This window comes from Pollicipes pollicipes, unplaced genomic scaffold (assembly GCF_011947565.3).
Source record: "Pollicipes pollicipes isolate AB1234 unplaced genomic scaffold, Ppol_2.1 Scaffold_6052;HRSCAF=7182_pilon_pilon_pilon, whole genome shotgun sequence".
Lineage (NCBI taxonomy): Eukaryota > Metazoa > Arthropoda > Thecostraca > Pollicipedomorpha > Pollicipedidae > Pollicipes > Pollicipes pollicipes.
In genome coordinates, this window is record NW_023596805.1 from 18,902,589 (window position 1) to 18,917,370 (window position 14,782).

Below are 14,782 nucleotides of genomic sequence, written 5' to 3' on the forward strand. Positions count from 1 at the left end.
GACGGGGGCGGCCTGTTTACACGCGACACCAGTCATAGGGGGGGGGGGGGGGTCAGGGGCACCGTGCGCCGGTATGATGGCGACCTGGTAAGGGGGGAGGGATGTGTCGCTCGCTCAAAGGAGCAGTCATCTCCTGTGGTCGTCCAACGTCTACACGTGGTCTCTGGCGGCAAGGCGCAGGTCGAGAGGTAGTTCGAGATGCCCATTGTTTACGACTTGGGAGATCGGAGCAACACTCCCGTCGTCGCTACCATCACACGGCGCGTCGCGCAACGTACGAGTTCATGCGGCGGGACCGGTGTCAGCTGCTCGACGGGCACTTGGTAACAAGCCGCCACCGACAGCACGGCCGGCGGTGCGCTGGCGACGCGTGAACATTCTGTCGCCTCACACCGTGACCTGTGTACAGCTGTGGCGGCGGCACCTGTGCCCCCGCAGCGCTGTGTCTTGGAGCCCGGCCGGCCGCCGGCGACGGTGACCTGGCGGTGCGGCCCCTCCCTGGCCGGGCCGCCGGGCCGGGCCAGGCCGGCAGGCGGCGTTTTTGCGGCGCCCGTCGGTGCCGGCAGCCCTGGCCGGCGCGCCCGCTAAAAATAGGCGATTTCTCATCGCAGCGGCAGGGGCGCATCGCGGGCGTGATTTTGGGCAGCGGAAGGCGGCGCTCGTAACCCGCAGTCCGTCACAGTTCGCTGCTTCGTCGCCCGCCCTGGAGCAGCTGCCTCCCAAGAGCACGCGCCAAACAACTGCCTGTCCCGGAGCACCTGAGGCGGCGCGCGCTGTGTGACAGCGAGCAAACGCCTCCGCGCGGCGGCGGCTGTGGGCGCCGCGGCCAGCTGGCGGCCGCGCCGGCCGCCGCCGCCGTCGGCACCAGTTGCTGGCGACGAGGCGGCCGGAGTGAGCCTGGGGTGCCGAGCTGTCGATCCGTTCACCTGTCCGTGGCGCCGACCGAGAGCCCGCCTGCTGCCGGGGACCTGGTGGCCGGCCACCGGCGCTGCCACGTGGACAGCCGCGCGCACTTCCCGGACGCTGTCGGCCGCCGCCGAACGAAACGACACGCGTGACGTCACCCGGTGACGTCACCCGGATATTTGTGGAGAGACATCGAACACAGTCCTTTTGGACATGAGCAACTACTTAAAGAGGAAGTTCCCTTCGTTGGGGAGTCTCGGGGTGAGTATAATGCGTGGCGAGAGACGGAGCGAGAGCGAGAAACGGATCGAGAGCTGGCCCACTGAGACAATTCGTCGTTGGTAATCTTTGTCGGATGTTCCTCGCCTTCCTCAGTTGGTTTTTTACCCCTGCTATCCCGGGCAGACCGCTGAATCAATAACAATGCGACAATGTGCTTGCAACTAATTGCTGCTGGGGCGTTGTGCGTCGGTGTCGTGTTCGACGCTCGCCGACGGAGGGCGGCCTGAAGGGCAGGGCTGGCCGGCTGGCTGATTGGTAGCCCGATCTCCTGCCGTTCCCCGTCCGCGTCACTTCCCGTCACGTCACGTCACGTCGCGTCACGTCACGTCACGTCCTCCGATGGCCAGCTGCAGGTGCAGCGGCGGCTGGAGCGGTGGCCGTGTTTGAACAGCCGGCCGGCCCCGGCGCCGCTCTGCCCGGCTGGAGTGGGCCGCCGGCGCCGCTCTGCCCGGCTGGAGTGGGCCGTCGGCGCCGCTCTGCCCGGCTCGAGCGGGCCGCCGGCGCCGCTCTGCCCGGCTGGAGTGAGCCGTCGACGCCGCTCTGCCCGGCTGGAGTGGGCCGCCGGCGCCGCTCTGCCGGCTCGAGTGGGCCGTCGGCCGCCGTCGTCCGGCGCTCCGAGCGTTCCAATAAGCGGCGGCTCCGCGGCGGCTCGCCTCTGGGCACGCGCCACCGCGCTGCCGCCGCCTCGGCGGTCGCGTCATTAAGAGTGGCTTCCGCCTGACCGCCGGGCTGAAATGGCGCGGTCTCTGTGGGCCGGCCGGGCTGAAATGGCGCAGTCTCCTCTGCTCCTCCTCTCGGTCCGCCCGAAGTGGTGCAGTCGCTGCCGGCTCCGAGCGGTGGCGCCGCCGTGCTGCGGATGCCGCCAGCCATCACGGCAGGGCTTGGAGACACCCCGGGAGGCCTGGGGAGGGGCGACGGGAGACCTAGGGAGGGCAACATGAGACCTAGGGAGGGCGACGGGAGGCCCGGGGAGGGCGACGGGAGGCCTGGGGACACCCCCGGGAGGCCTGGGGACACCCCCGAGAGGCCTGGGGAGGGCGACGGGAGGCCTTGGGAGGGCGACGGGAGGCATGGAGAGGGCGAAGAGAGACCTGGGGAGGGCGACGGGAGGCATAGGGAGGGCGAAGAGAGGCCTGGGAGAGCGACGGCGATGCTGAAATGCTGCCAGACGGTTTCCTGGCCGTTTTAGTGCTGTTTATGTGACGTCGCCCACATTCCGACCCACCGATATCTGGGATGGAGGAATTGTTCGGACTATTGTCCTCGACCAGGACGATAGTCCGAGCAATGATTCCATCCGTGGTACTAGTACGTCATCTCAATCCTCCCGTAAAACTGCCACCAAAGTTTACTTTTTCTAAATTTTGATGCGTTGTCCGGACTTGGACTAACGTCGGATATCCAGGATCCATCTTCTTTCCGCTTGACTGTAGCTCCGACGGCGACCCGAATGTGGCTTTGTCTGAGCAGGACCCGGACTAACCAGTCGTGGTGGTTGGAAGTTTTACAGGCTGGCTGGACGCCCGTCCTCGGCCGTCTGTTTGTATTCAGGACGCATCGCTCGGCGCGCCGCTCAGCCGATGAGAATGCAGCGCCCGCTGCCCACCCCGCCCTCCGTCCCCATCCGCGGCCCCCGTCCGCCGGCTGCGGCTGCGGGGCTAGTGCTCGGCCGCTCTGTGGCGGTCGGGGCTGGGCGGGCCGGCCCGGTGCGGCCTCAGAGCGGCCCCCGTCTGCCGGCTGCGGGGCTGGTGCTCGGCCGCTCTGTGGCGGTCGGGGCTGGAACGGGCCGGCCCGGTGCGGCCTCAGAGCGGCCCCCGTCCGCCGGCTGCGGGGCTGGTGCTCGGCCGCTCTGTGGCGGTCGGGGCTGGGACGGGCCGGCCCGATGTGGCCCCGGGTCGGCGACGCTCGGGCAACTCCGGCGCCCCGGCCACTCTGCTGTCGGCGAAGCCACCACCACCGCTGGCTGACACCAGGGCCGCCGCTGGCTGACACCAGGGCCGCCGCTGGCTGACACCAGGGCCGCCGCTGGCCGACACCAGCGCCGCCGCTGGCTGACACCCAGTCAGGGTGACGAACGAGGCCGATGCCGGCGCCGAGCTGGCGGAGAGCCGCCCTGTCCCAGTACCCGCTCGGCGGGGAGCAAGCCGTGGAACGCGCCGTCGTACACCGCACGGCAGGACTGCGGACCGTGGGAAACAGCAGATGGGCTCACTTCCCGGGTGGTTATTCCTGGGTCCCTCCCTCTTAGTCCCTTAAACCTAGTCTCTGCCAAGTCCTGTTTTGCCGGTTTAAACTGACATGAACTGGCCGAAACTCAAAAGGGGGAAATGCTTTTGATTGTAACCGGCCATTAACTAGTTGTGGTCATTTTCAGCATGTTGCCGAAATAATGTACTCTTTCCATTCTCCTGGTTTTTGGACGAGTAATAATGCTATTTTTACCGTATTATCCGACATGCTATACCATTTCAGTGGTCACTAGTTTCTGCCAGGTTCTACCACCAATAGGTTGTCATCCGGTTTTAACCGGCTTAAACCGGCTGGCGAAATTATTTCATCCGGCTGCTGCCGACCCTGGTTTCTCTTTAATGTAATCATGGCATTGCACGTCGGTTTGAGCCGATAGATAATGGGGCTGCAGTTAAGAGGTGGGGTCGTCCTCCGTGACAGCTGATGGGGCTGCAGTGGAGAGATGGGGCTTCCGTGGCGGCTAGGCACGAACGCGTGACGGCGCCGCCATGTTGAGCCTTAAAAGGCCGCGACTGGGGTGGCAACGAAGCAAAACGGCATATTGTGTGCTGAGTGACGAAAAATCGTTTTTTGTCACAAAAAATCACAGATCAAACACACAATTGCCGCTTTGGGGCAACTGTATCTTTATCACGTCGTATTTCAAATGAGAGACGTTCTGCACGCTCAGTTGCAACATGGCTCTCCCCCCCGCTGGTTTCTCCTTCATCCGGGTCGGCCGCGACAAATTACACCAGGGACGTCCATTGCACAGTATATTACGTAAGGTTGTGAAGACGCCCCGGTCAGGCGTCAGTCCTGCGCAGCCCTGCGGCGGCGGGGCGTGGTCGCCGGGCCGCGCAGGAATGTGGCGCCGCCGGCTGCCAGCTGGCGCCCCCGTCAACAGCTGCGTGAACTGCGAGGCGGGGGGGGGGGGGGGGGGCTAGGGCCTGTGAACCGGACGGCCTGGTGAGTCAAGGTGGTACTTCGGACCTCTGGTGATGCTGGAGATCCTGGACCCGTGCTGCTGAGGCAGGCGCCGTCCACTGAGGTAGCTTCCTCCTACGTCACGAACGGCGTCGGACGCTCCACCAAGTCCAAGCGCAGGAAAGGAACGGTATGAGATCATTCAGCCCATCGAAGTGTACAGCGCGCAACAGTGATGCACTCGGATGTGATCATATCGCACGGCTATTGGCAAGGTTGTGGTAAAAAATACCTCCGTCGATCACGGCATGCGTAGACCGTTGCTGTGGAAACGCTGCCAATCACGGTGCATATTTCGTCTGTCGGCCAAGTTAGCAATAGGCGTGGGTGATGACGCCACAGATTGGCCAGGTAGCTGCGTCCCAGGACGAGTGAGCTTACCCGATAGGGTGGATGGGCTTCCAATGTCAAGGTGAGTTCAGGTTCAGTCCAAGTTCCAAGTTCAAAATGCTACTTTAGGGGCGTGAGGGTGCTGAGGACCTAGGACCCCAGACCTGGCATCAAGGTGAGGTTTTAAGACAGCGTTGATGCCGGCGAGCAGGGTTGCCCCCGAAGTTGTCCAGCAGAGCCGTCAGTCCTGGGGATGTATCCAGACGCAGTGATGCCATTTTGTGCTTGGAGTTGTCGTTGCCGACGGGGCCAGCTAGCGGCTGTGCGGACACTGATAGCTTTATTGATTTCATTTATGGATGGAAGTAATCTAATGGTTGCCATGTGGTTGTCTAAACATGTCGAATTAGGAGAAATCGCATCTATTTTAGAAGCTGCTGGAGCGCGTTCGCGGTGTTCATAATGAGCTGTGATAGGGTTTTGGGACCGTGCCTGATGAATTAGCACTTCCCAGAAGCGTCGCGCCTCTCAAAACATACTCCGTCAATGTTGTGATTGGACTGACTTTGAGTCAGAGTATGTGGGTTCCGTCTACAGGCGAATGTTCTGTTCTGATGGGCCGTTGGGCGGCACTCCACCCGGCTCCTGACCGTCTCAGGTCACGCCAGTTCTGAGTTCAGGTCAGCCCTGGGGTGAGCGCTGCCCCCATTGGTCGGTGACGGCGGGGGTGCCGTCCGCCGCCGGCCGGCCCCGCCTGGCCGCTGGGCCGGCGCCTCGCGTTGGCTCATTCTCTCGACGTGAGACGTGTTTACCCAGATGAAAGGGCAGAGTCAGGCCGAGCCAGTGAGCCGGCCGGCGGCCGACACCTGTCGGACGGCCCACAGCCAGGCCCTGGCTCGAGCCGCGGAGCCGGGCCACCCTCGTCACCGAGAGCTCGGACCGGCAGAGCTAGGCAGCTCTCGCCACCGAGAGCTCGAGCCGCGGAGCTGGGCCCCCCCCCCCCCCTCGTCACCGAGAGCCCGGGCCGCGGAGCTGGACCACCCTCGTCACCGAGAGCTCGGGCCGGTGGCGGCACGGACCGCTGCTCTGTTTGGGCCTGGACCGGCCGCTGCAGAGGGAGCGGGACCATAGCCATTGGCTGGCCAACGACCACGTGACCCGTGGGGAGTATCGGGCTGTGCGGCAACCGCGCCGATGGCCGTCACGTGACCCCCGTACCTGTCGTCACAAGCGCCGCTGACACATTGTCCCGGCACGCCGTCCCTGCTACATGCAGCCTGTCGCCGCGGTCACCGCCGTGCCCGTGTGGTGTGAAATGTCCCACCAGCTGGACCCGGCCGCCAGCTGCCAGGCTGACCGTGTGTTATGCGGTGCGCTTTATGGCACAATGCTGTCAGGGGGTAGGGGTCAGCACACCTGTCGGGCACTGTTGCCAGCCATCGAATGCAGGACGAGTACGGCCTATTTGTTGAGCTGCGTTCACATGTCGCAAACACCCGGTGCATTTTCTCTTGGCTTAGAATTCCGGGACGCAAGCGCATACCATAGTTTGGAGCCGGGAAACGTGTGGGATCGATGGCTGGGCGGTCGAGGGGGCCATCGTTGTAATTGCCGGCGACCTTTCTGTCGGCTCTGTGCGTCCGCCCCGCTCTGGCCGTTAAGTGCAGCCGAGGCCACCGTCCGGCCGTGGACCGACCGGCGGCCTGCTCCCTCTGGGGCGGGCCGCCTCAGATCCCAGCGCTTAGAGTCCAGAGCTCCGAGCTCAGGGCCAAGAATCCGGAGCCCAGAGCTCTCAGAGTTCAGAGCCCAGAGCCGAGCCCAGAGTCCAGAGCTCCGAGCTCAGGGCCAAGAATCCAGAGCCCAGAGCTCTCAGAGTTCAGAGCCTAGAGCCCAGAGCTCTCAGAGTTCAGAGCCCAGAGCCGAGCCCAGAGTCCAGAGCTCTTAGTTCATAGCTCAGAGCTCAGAGCTCACAGCTTAGGGCCCAGAACCTTAATAGGTCAGAGCTCAGAGCCCAGTGCTCTCGGAGCCGTCATAGCCCAGAGTTCAGGGCCGGCCGTCACCTGCGCCCCGGCGTCCGTGACGGCATCACGAGTCTCCGGGTGTGTGCAGGTGCAGCGCAGCGGGGCACGGGGCGGTCGCCGGCCCCTGGACGGTATCCGGGGTCGGCCGGCGGCCCCGCCCCGGGTGGCGCGCGCCGCCGCCGCCGCCGCGCCGGCCGTCTCGCGGCGGCTTCAAAGCGTCGATCGATGTGGCGGCGGCAGTGGTGGCGACGCCGCGTGCTGCACGACTGACCTGCAGCCGGTGCCGGCGGCGGCGGCGGCGGCAGCAGCGGCAGCGGCGGCGGCAGCGGCGCGTCCATGAGTGGCTGCCGGTCGTGCCCGCACGGCGCCATGGACGGCCGGCTGTGCCGCTGCCTGGCCTGCGGCAGGAAGCCCAGCCTCGACTCCACTCACAACTCGGCCGACGACAGCGACCTCCGCATTCGAAAGGTCGGTGACCCCGCACCGCCGGCGGCGGCGGCGCTGGGTCGGGGCGGCTGGACGTCCGCGGTCTCCACCGGCGCTCCGCAGCTGGAGCGCTCGTTATCTCCGTCCGCTGCGGTCTAATACGGCCCCCGGGTGGTGCTGGCTCGCCTTGTAGCCACCGGCAGACAAAACAGGCGGTTTCGTCGTTCGCTGTCCGAGCCACGGATGCTCCTGACGCCGATGCGGCGCCTGGTTTGTGGAGGTTGGACTGGTCACGGAGGCGCCGTCTCCGCCTGCGCGACGTCCCTGTGTCGCGGGGAGGACGGACTGTAGCGCTGCCCGCCTGCACTGCCGTTATACTGCGGGAGCCGGCTCCTAGGAGATGGCGTCTGGCGGCGTTACCGGATCCTAGGAGGGGAGGAGGGGGTGGGAGGAGGGAGCAACGGAGCCATCCCCCGGCTTCCAGAGGGAGTAAACGCAGAGTTTGTCTTTATCTTGGGGCTTGGTTTTCGGGCCAGCGGTGCGGAATCCGGAGCTGGACCCCACCCGAGGCTTCGCTGCTGGATCGGCCGGTGTTCGGGGCTGGACCCCACCCCAGGCCTCGCTGCTGGATCGGCCGGTGTCCGGAGCTGGACCCCACCCCAGGCCTCGCTGCTGGATCGGCCGGTATTCGGGGCTGGACCCCACCCTAGGCCTCGCTGCTGGATCGGCCGGTGTCCGGAGCTGGATCCCACCCCAGGCCTCGCTGCTGGATCGGCCGTGAGCCGGCCGGTGACGTCGGCCGGGTCTGATGGGCCGGCTGGTGATGTCGGCTAGGTCTGGTGAGGCGGCCGGTGACGTCGGCCGGGTCTGATGAGCCGGCTGGTGACGTCGGCCGGGTCTGGTGAGCCGGCCGGTGATGTCGGCCGGGTCTGGTGACCCGCCCCGGTCCGGCTGAACACTGACCTGCCAGCGGCGGCGCCGGCCGGCGCGCGGCCGGCGCCGGCAACAGGTCCGCCCCGCGGGCCCGCCTCCGCTCTCGGCGACTCCTGAGCAGCGTCCACTGTGGTCAGCTCTGTCGTCTGGTGGACAGCAGCGGAGCGCGGTGCCGTGTCGTTTAGTCAGATCAGGTCAGGTCGGGTCAGATCAGGTCAGGTCGGGTCAGGTCGGGTCAGGTCAGGTCAGGTCAGGCCAGGTCAGGTCGGGTCAGGTCAGGCGGACCGCAGTCGGACGGAGCGTCCGGTGATCAGCTCGGACGCTGGGCTCCAGCTGGCCGGGCGATGGACGGCGGCCGCCATCAGGAAGGAGCGGCGGAGGAGGCCGGACGGACTCGCGCATCTGGCCGGTTGACCGGGAGAGAGTCATACCTGAGCTCTCATCCCCGATCTCTGACCTTTGGCCAGTGATCAGGCCTGCGGTCACAGCAGGGGTGCTGACCCCACTCCCCCAGCTCAGCCGGTCGCGAACTGCCACGCCCTGCTGTTCCGTTTGCCATCGATTTCTGTGTCTGCGCCGCCCCGCGTCAGTGGCGGCCTTTATCGGCGTCTCACGGACGAACGTCTGTGTGCGTCCCGCGGGCCCAAACTCGGCCGGAGCGGCCGTCTGGCGGCGGCCAGAGCTGAACGGCAGCGGCTCGCCCGTCTCGGAACACCGCGCCCCAGGGGGCGGCGGCAGGCGGCGTCAGGTCGTCGCCAGGCCCCTAGGCGCTTCCTCATGGCGTCGCGCCGAGCGGCGCTGTGTCGCCGCCTCCCGCGGGACCGGCGCCACTCGCCGGCACGGGCGGGGATCAGGCCGAGGTCGCGGAGACGGCGGGCGAAGGTCAGCCTCAGGTGCAGGCGAGAGGACGACCGAGGCGGAGGCGGCCAGGACATAGTCGCCACGCTGACGTAGCAGGCTGGTCGTCTCCCCCCGCGTACCTTTTACGAGGCATCTGTTCGGGACGTCAGGTCCTCCTGTGCCTGGCAGACGTGTACTCGGCAATATGGTGGCTCGTCGTTGGCTGCAGTTGGTAATGGGTCCCTCCAAAACAACGAGGCAAAATATTCACCGGGTCGGGCCAGTTGAGAACAGGTGCAAGTTGTCGGCGTAGCTGAAACAGGCTGCTATCTGGAGTTCGAATAACAAATGACGCCCCTAATGACGGCCTTCGATCGCCCTCCACCGGTCCTGTGAGGCGCTGCGTGCAGAACTCGGCCAGCTCTTTTGAGTCACCAGGCCACGAAGCACAGGTTTGGTGTGCAGGTATTCTGTCCTGCCACGAAAATAAAAGAATGATTAAAAGATTCGTACTGGCCAGTCGCAGCAGGGACATGGCTGCGGGGTGGGGCAGCGTCATTTTGTTGCCCGCTCGCGGGAGCTTCACTATGCACTGCTGTATGGTGCATCTCAAGCGACTACGGGTCACACCCTTTTATTTGACAGTTGAAACGTCATCTAATCGACGGAAATTCAGTGACATGATAACGCTGCTGACGCGGCTATGTTTGTTTTCATGTGTCACATGTGTCACATGTCACATTTGGCTGAGATTGCTCGGCTCTGCGATCTTGTTTTCCCTGCGACGATGGGCATTAGTAGCCTGGAGCTTATCTTGGATTGCTCAGATGCATGGGCATGGGCACAGGCAAGGACGAGCACAAGGACAAGGACATGAGCAGGAGCGTGATCGATAGGGTGTTCAGCGGCCCAACGACTGAAGAGGGTCGGTCCGGTCAGCGAGACGTCACCAGAACATCAGCAGGACGTCATCAGAAGGTCAGCGGGCCGTCAGTGAGCCGGCCGGCGTCATCGCCTGACGGCGGCGGGAGCTGAGCAGTCTGGGCTCGCGCTGACGCCCTGCGTCGTTGCCCTCGGCCGGCGGCTGACGGGCGTAGCCCACTGACCTTTCGTATCGGCGAATGGCGGCGGTTCTATCGGTGTAGCTGTCGTATAACTTGTCCAACTGTTGCTGTCATTGGCGTTGCAATGTCCCCATCAGTTGCCGTGGGAAAACCGGAACGCAGCCGGTAACGAGCCCCGAAACTGCCAGCTGAGCTTTGCGGCACAGGGACTCGACGTCTCAGTACCGAGTCACCAGCGTGGTGTGGCACGGAGGAGGCGTTGCTATATGGAGAACGGAAGAGCTTGGGCCACTGAAGAAATGTTGGCCTTGTTAAAAAATTCACTGTTCCCACCGGGACATCGTGCGGGTTTTGTATTAAGGGCGCATTTCCACTCGTTTTATGGCTCAAAGGCCGGCTGGAAGCAGATGGCAAGACTGGGCCTGTTAGCACCCGCTGACCGCACAGCTGATGGTGAGGTGGTGATCTGGCCTGCTCCGAGACCGCTGCCGCCGCCAGCGGTGTGACGGCGCGGTCGGCCAGCCCAGGCCGGGTCAACTGGCGCGATGTCGGGGCAGACAGGCACGTGGAGCGGCCGCCGCCGGCCTGGGGAACGCACGCTGTGCTGGCGCGCTGTGATCCTGTGGTCCCCCCTCCCACCTCCCACCCTCAACTGCTCTGTCCGCTCGCGGTGGTGAGCAGTCCCCGGTGTGGCAGCAGACGGCTGGTGCGTGGGTTTCTCACCGCTGGGCGTACCCTGGCTGAGCGATGGGGATGACCGTCACCAGACAGCGGCAGACGGACGGCGAGAGAGGAAGAAGAGAGGGGAGAGAGGGGGGCGACTCAGCCGCCGCGCCGGTGACCTTCCGTCGGCGCCCCCGGCCGACCGGCCGGCCGCAAATAGCTGCGGCCCGGCGACAGTCGGCCCGTCATCCCTCCTATGGCCGGCTCGGCCACTCCTCCGACAGTCGGCCCGTCATCCCTCCTATGGCCGGCTCGGCCGCTCCTCCTCCGACAGTCGGCCCGTCATCCCTCCTATGGCCGGCTTGGCCGCTCCTCCAGCGACAGTCGACCCGTCATCCCTCCTATGGCCGGCTCGGCCACTCCTCCGACAGTCGGCCCGTCATCCCTCCTATGGCCGGCTCGGCCGCTCCTCCTCCGACAGTCGGCCCGTCATCCCTCCTATGGCCGGCTCGGCCGCTCCTCCAGCGACAGTCGGCCCGTCATCCCTCCTATGGCCGGCTCGGCCACTCCTTCTCCGACAGCCGGCCCGTCATCCCTCCTATGGCCGGCTCGGCCGCTCCTCCAGCGACAGTCGGCCCGTCATCCCTCCTATGGCCGGCTCGGCCACTCCTTCTCCGACAGTCGGCCCGTCATCCCTCCCATGGCCGGCTCGGCCGCTCCTCCGGCGACGGTCGGCCCGTCATCCCTCCTATGGCCGGCTCGGCCTCTCCTCCGGCGACAGTCGGCCCGTCATCCCTCCTATGGCCGGCTCGGCCGCTCCTCCAGCGACAGTCGGCCCGTCATCCCTCCTATGGCCGGCTCGGCCGCTCCTCCGGCGACAGTCGGCCCGTCATCCCTCCTATGGCCGGCTCGGCCACTCCTCCGACGAACCACTGGGAGCTGTGCTTGGCTGGGCGTATGGGCGTGTAGCGAGAGTGCTCCTTCCATTTCCTTTTCATCATGTTATTGTGTCGGCCGTCGTGCGGTTTTTGTTTTCTCATTACCACTGCCGGCCTGTTTTGCAGCTGCACGTGGCGTGCAGCAGCTTGCTGTCATTACGCTTGGTGGCGTCAACAGCACGCGCCACGGCAGCACGCTGCCGGTTTCGCGCGCTGTAGTTCGCTAGCAGCCCGTTCAAAGCCACCTATTGCGCCCTGCTGCGCTGGCAATTGACCGAAATGACGCGGTGCGGCTACCATTTGAAGGTCGGTATTCAGCTAGTCTGGAGGCATATCTCGGGAGGTAGATGTCTGGAGGTAAATGTTCGGAAGCGGATGTCCGCAGGTAGACGTCCGAGGTAGATGTCTAGAAGTTGATGTCCGGAGGTAGATGTCCAGAGGTGGATGTCCGGAGGTAGATTGCCTACCAGCCGCCGCGCCACGCCATCTCGACATCGAGGCAACCGGCGCCGTGACGTGCGGTGCCGGCTGGCTGTTGGGGCCGACTCAGTGGGTGCCGGCTGGCTGTCGGGACCTTCTCAGTGGGTGCCGGCTGGCTGTCGGGGCCGACTCAATGGGTGCCGGCTGGCGAACCGACTCAGTGGGTGCCGGCTGGCTAGCCGACTCAGTGGGTGCCGGCTGGCTGTCGGGGCCGACTCAACTGCGGTGTCGGCCCCGAGCGGTGGTCTTCAGGCGGGAGGTGGGGCTGTGTACGCGGCCTGCTCCGGTGTGAGGTGCGGCCGGGGTCTGGGAACAGTCCCGGTGTCCGGGAGAGGGAGGCGGTCTGTGGGCGGTCCGCTCGGCTGCCGGCTGTCCGCTCCCAGGGCAGCGGTGGAGCGAGTCAGTCCTCATGTGGTCGCGACTGGCCGAGCCAGGTAGGAGAGGCGATGGACGGGCGAAGGCCGGCGACCCTGCCGTCATGCCGTTGTTTACCGTCAGTCAGTCGGTCAGAACTCCAGACTGGCTGGTCACGTGCCGCTGCCGGCGGTCTGCCGCTCTGCCGCCGCCCGTCCGGCGGCCGCTCCCGGTCCCCTCCTGCCGTCAGCCCGCCGTCCCCGCTCCCCGGCGCAGGGCGACCGACCGGCGCCGCGTGGTGACCTGTCACCGCCCGGGGTCGGTGACGTCACACGTCCGGCGACGCACTCCTTGGCGGTCACGTCCCGCCGTCACCGGAGCCGGCGGCTGGCCGGGGGTAGCGTTACCGGGCGGCGGCGGCGGCTGGGGTCAGTCTGTCGACTGTGCGTGCCGGCGGCGGCTGCGGCCCGATGTGGGACCTGCGCCGGCTCTGCTGCTGGGCCGGGCCCGAGCAGCGGCAGCCGGCAGACGCGCCGGACCGGCGCCGGCAGCGCTTCTGGCGGCAGGACGTGACACGCAGTCCCCGGCGGCGGCGGGCGGCGCGCACCCCGGACACGGCACCGGTAACGCTCCCCGGACCCCTGCTCTCGGCGCAGCCGACCTCTCGGCATCTGGTGGCGATCGTTAACGCTGTCGGCTCCCGCTTGGAAGCTCGGGTTCAACTCCTGGTTGCGCCACAACTACTGATGGCTTGTATGACCGGGATAGTCGCGCTCTCTCTCTCTCCGTAAGATGGTTTGCGCCGCATGCGTCTCGTTCCCCCACAGACAAGTTGGATTGCCCTGTCGCTGTGGCGGGTCCGTGCGACGACGGGTCCGTGCGGCGGCGGGTCTGTATTGTTGCGGGTCCGTGCGACGACGGGTCCGTGCGGCGGCGGGTCTGTATGGTTGCGGGTCCGTGCGGCGGTGGGTCCGTGCGGCGGCGGGTCCGTGTGGCGGCGGGTCCGTGCGGCGGCGGATCCGTGTGGCGGCGTGTCCGTGTGGGGGCGTGTCCGTGCGGCGGCGGGTCCGTGTGGCGGCGGTTCCGTGTGGGAGCGGGTCCGTGCGGCGGCGGGTCCGTGTGTCGGCGGGTCCGTGTGGGGGCGGGTCCGTGTGGGAGCGGGTCCGTGTGGCGGCGGGTCCGTGTGGGGGCGGGTCCGTGCGGCGGCGGGTCCGTGTGGCGGCGGGTCCGTGTGGCGGCGGGTCCGTGTGGCGGCGGGTCCGTGCGGCGGCGGGTCCGTGTGGCGGCGGGTCCGTGTGGCGGCGTGTCCGTGTGGCGGCGTGTCCGTGTGGCGGCGGGTCCGTGTGGCGGCGGTGTGGCGGCGGGTCCGTGCGGCGGCGTGTCCGTGTGGCGGCGGGTCCGTGTGGCGGCGGTGTGGCGGCGGGTCCGTGCGGCGGCGGGTCCGTGTGGCGGCGGGTTCGCGTGGCGCCTCAGACGCGGGCTGTGGTGTCCGTCTGGCGAGCATTGATTGCGTCTGATGGCGGATATCGGAACAGCGCAGCGGCAGCTCCGACCGATCGCCGCGATCGTTACCGATCTGGCCCGTGCTGAGCCCGACATCCTGCTAATCAAGCGCTGCCATTATGTGTGGGACGGGTCCAATTCACCAGGGCACAGTGCTGTGTGGTCGACGACGGCTGATGCGGGACAAAAAACGCTCGGCCTGGCATTGGGCCGCCGTCCGTAATCGATGCCCTGAGCGACCGGAGGGAAGCCTTTCAGCCGTAATCTGCCTGCCTGACTCTGACTCTGCCTGTCTGTCTGTCTGTCTGTCTGTCTGTCTGTCTGTCTGTCTGTCTGTCTGTCTGTCTGTCTGTCTGTCTGTCTGTCTGTCTGTCTGTCTGTCTGTCTGTCTGTCTGTCCGTCTGTCTGCCTGACTCGGTAACCCGAAGGCTGTGTCAGAAGGACGTGGCGTCGAACGCCGTGTCTGAGTCGATGGGCGCCCAGCACCGGCGCGCGATCGCTGCTCACGTGTCATGCAGCATGCAGAGTGGGGCTGGTCCTCCGAACAGGCCGGGCCGCGGGCGACGGTGTTCGGCTCTGCGGGCGGTGTGTGTAGAGCCCGTCATTGACTGCGAAAAGCGCTTACCGAGCTCGACGTGCCGTACCGCCGCCGCCGCCGCTCTCTCCATCTCTCTGCCACTCTCTCCCTGTCTGTCGGCCTGTTGTCTGTCTGTCGGCGTAGGCGACGGAGCCCGTTGATCACGCTGTCGGGCCGGTGTCCAGGTTAGCTGCACCTGCTTCTCGGGGGACGGGCGCACTCAGTGCTGGCTGGCTGAGTCAGGCGGCG

General features: G+C 66.2%; 1 protein-coding gene across 10 annotated transcripts in view; it reads left to right on the plus strand.

Annotated features, from left to right (window-relative positions):
• Positions 1–14,782, plus strand: part of Ank2 (Ankyrin 2) — a 173,651-nt gene that overhangs the window by 44,021 nt on the left and 114,848 nt on the right. The window contains exon 1 of one of the 10 annotated variants that reach the window (XR_005094929.1): positions 877–1,167. The exons of the other annotated variants lie outside the window; for them this stretch is intronic. The gene's annotated coding sequence lies outside the window, so the exon portion shown is untranslated. Of the gene's footprint in view, positions 1–876; positions 1,168–14,782 lie in introns of those variants that run through there. 10 annotated transcript variants of the gene reach the window in all.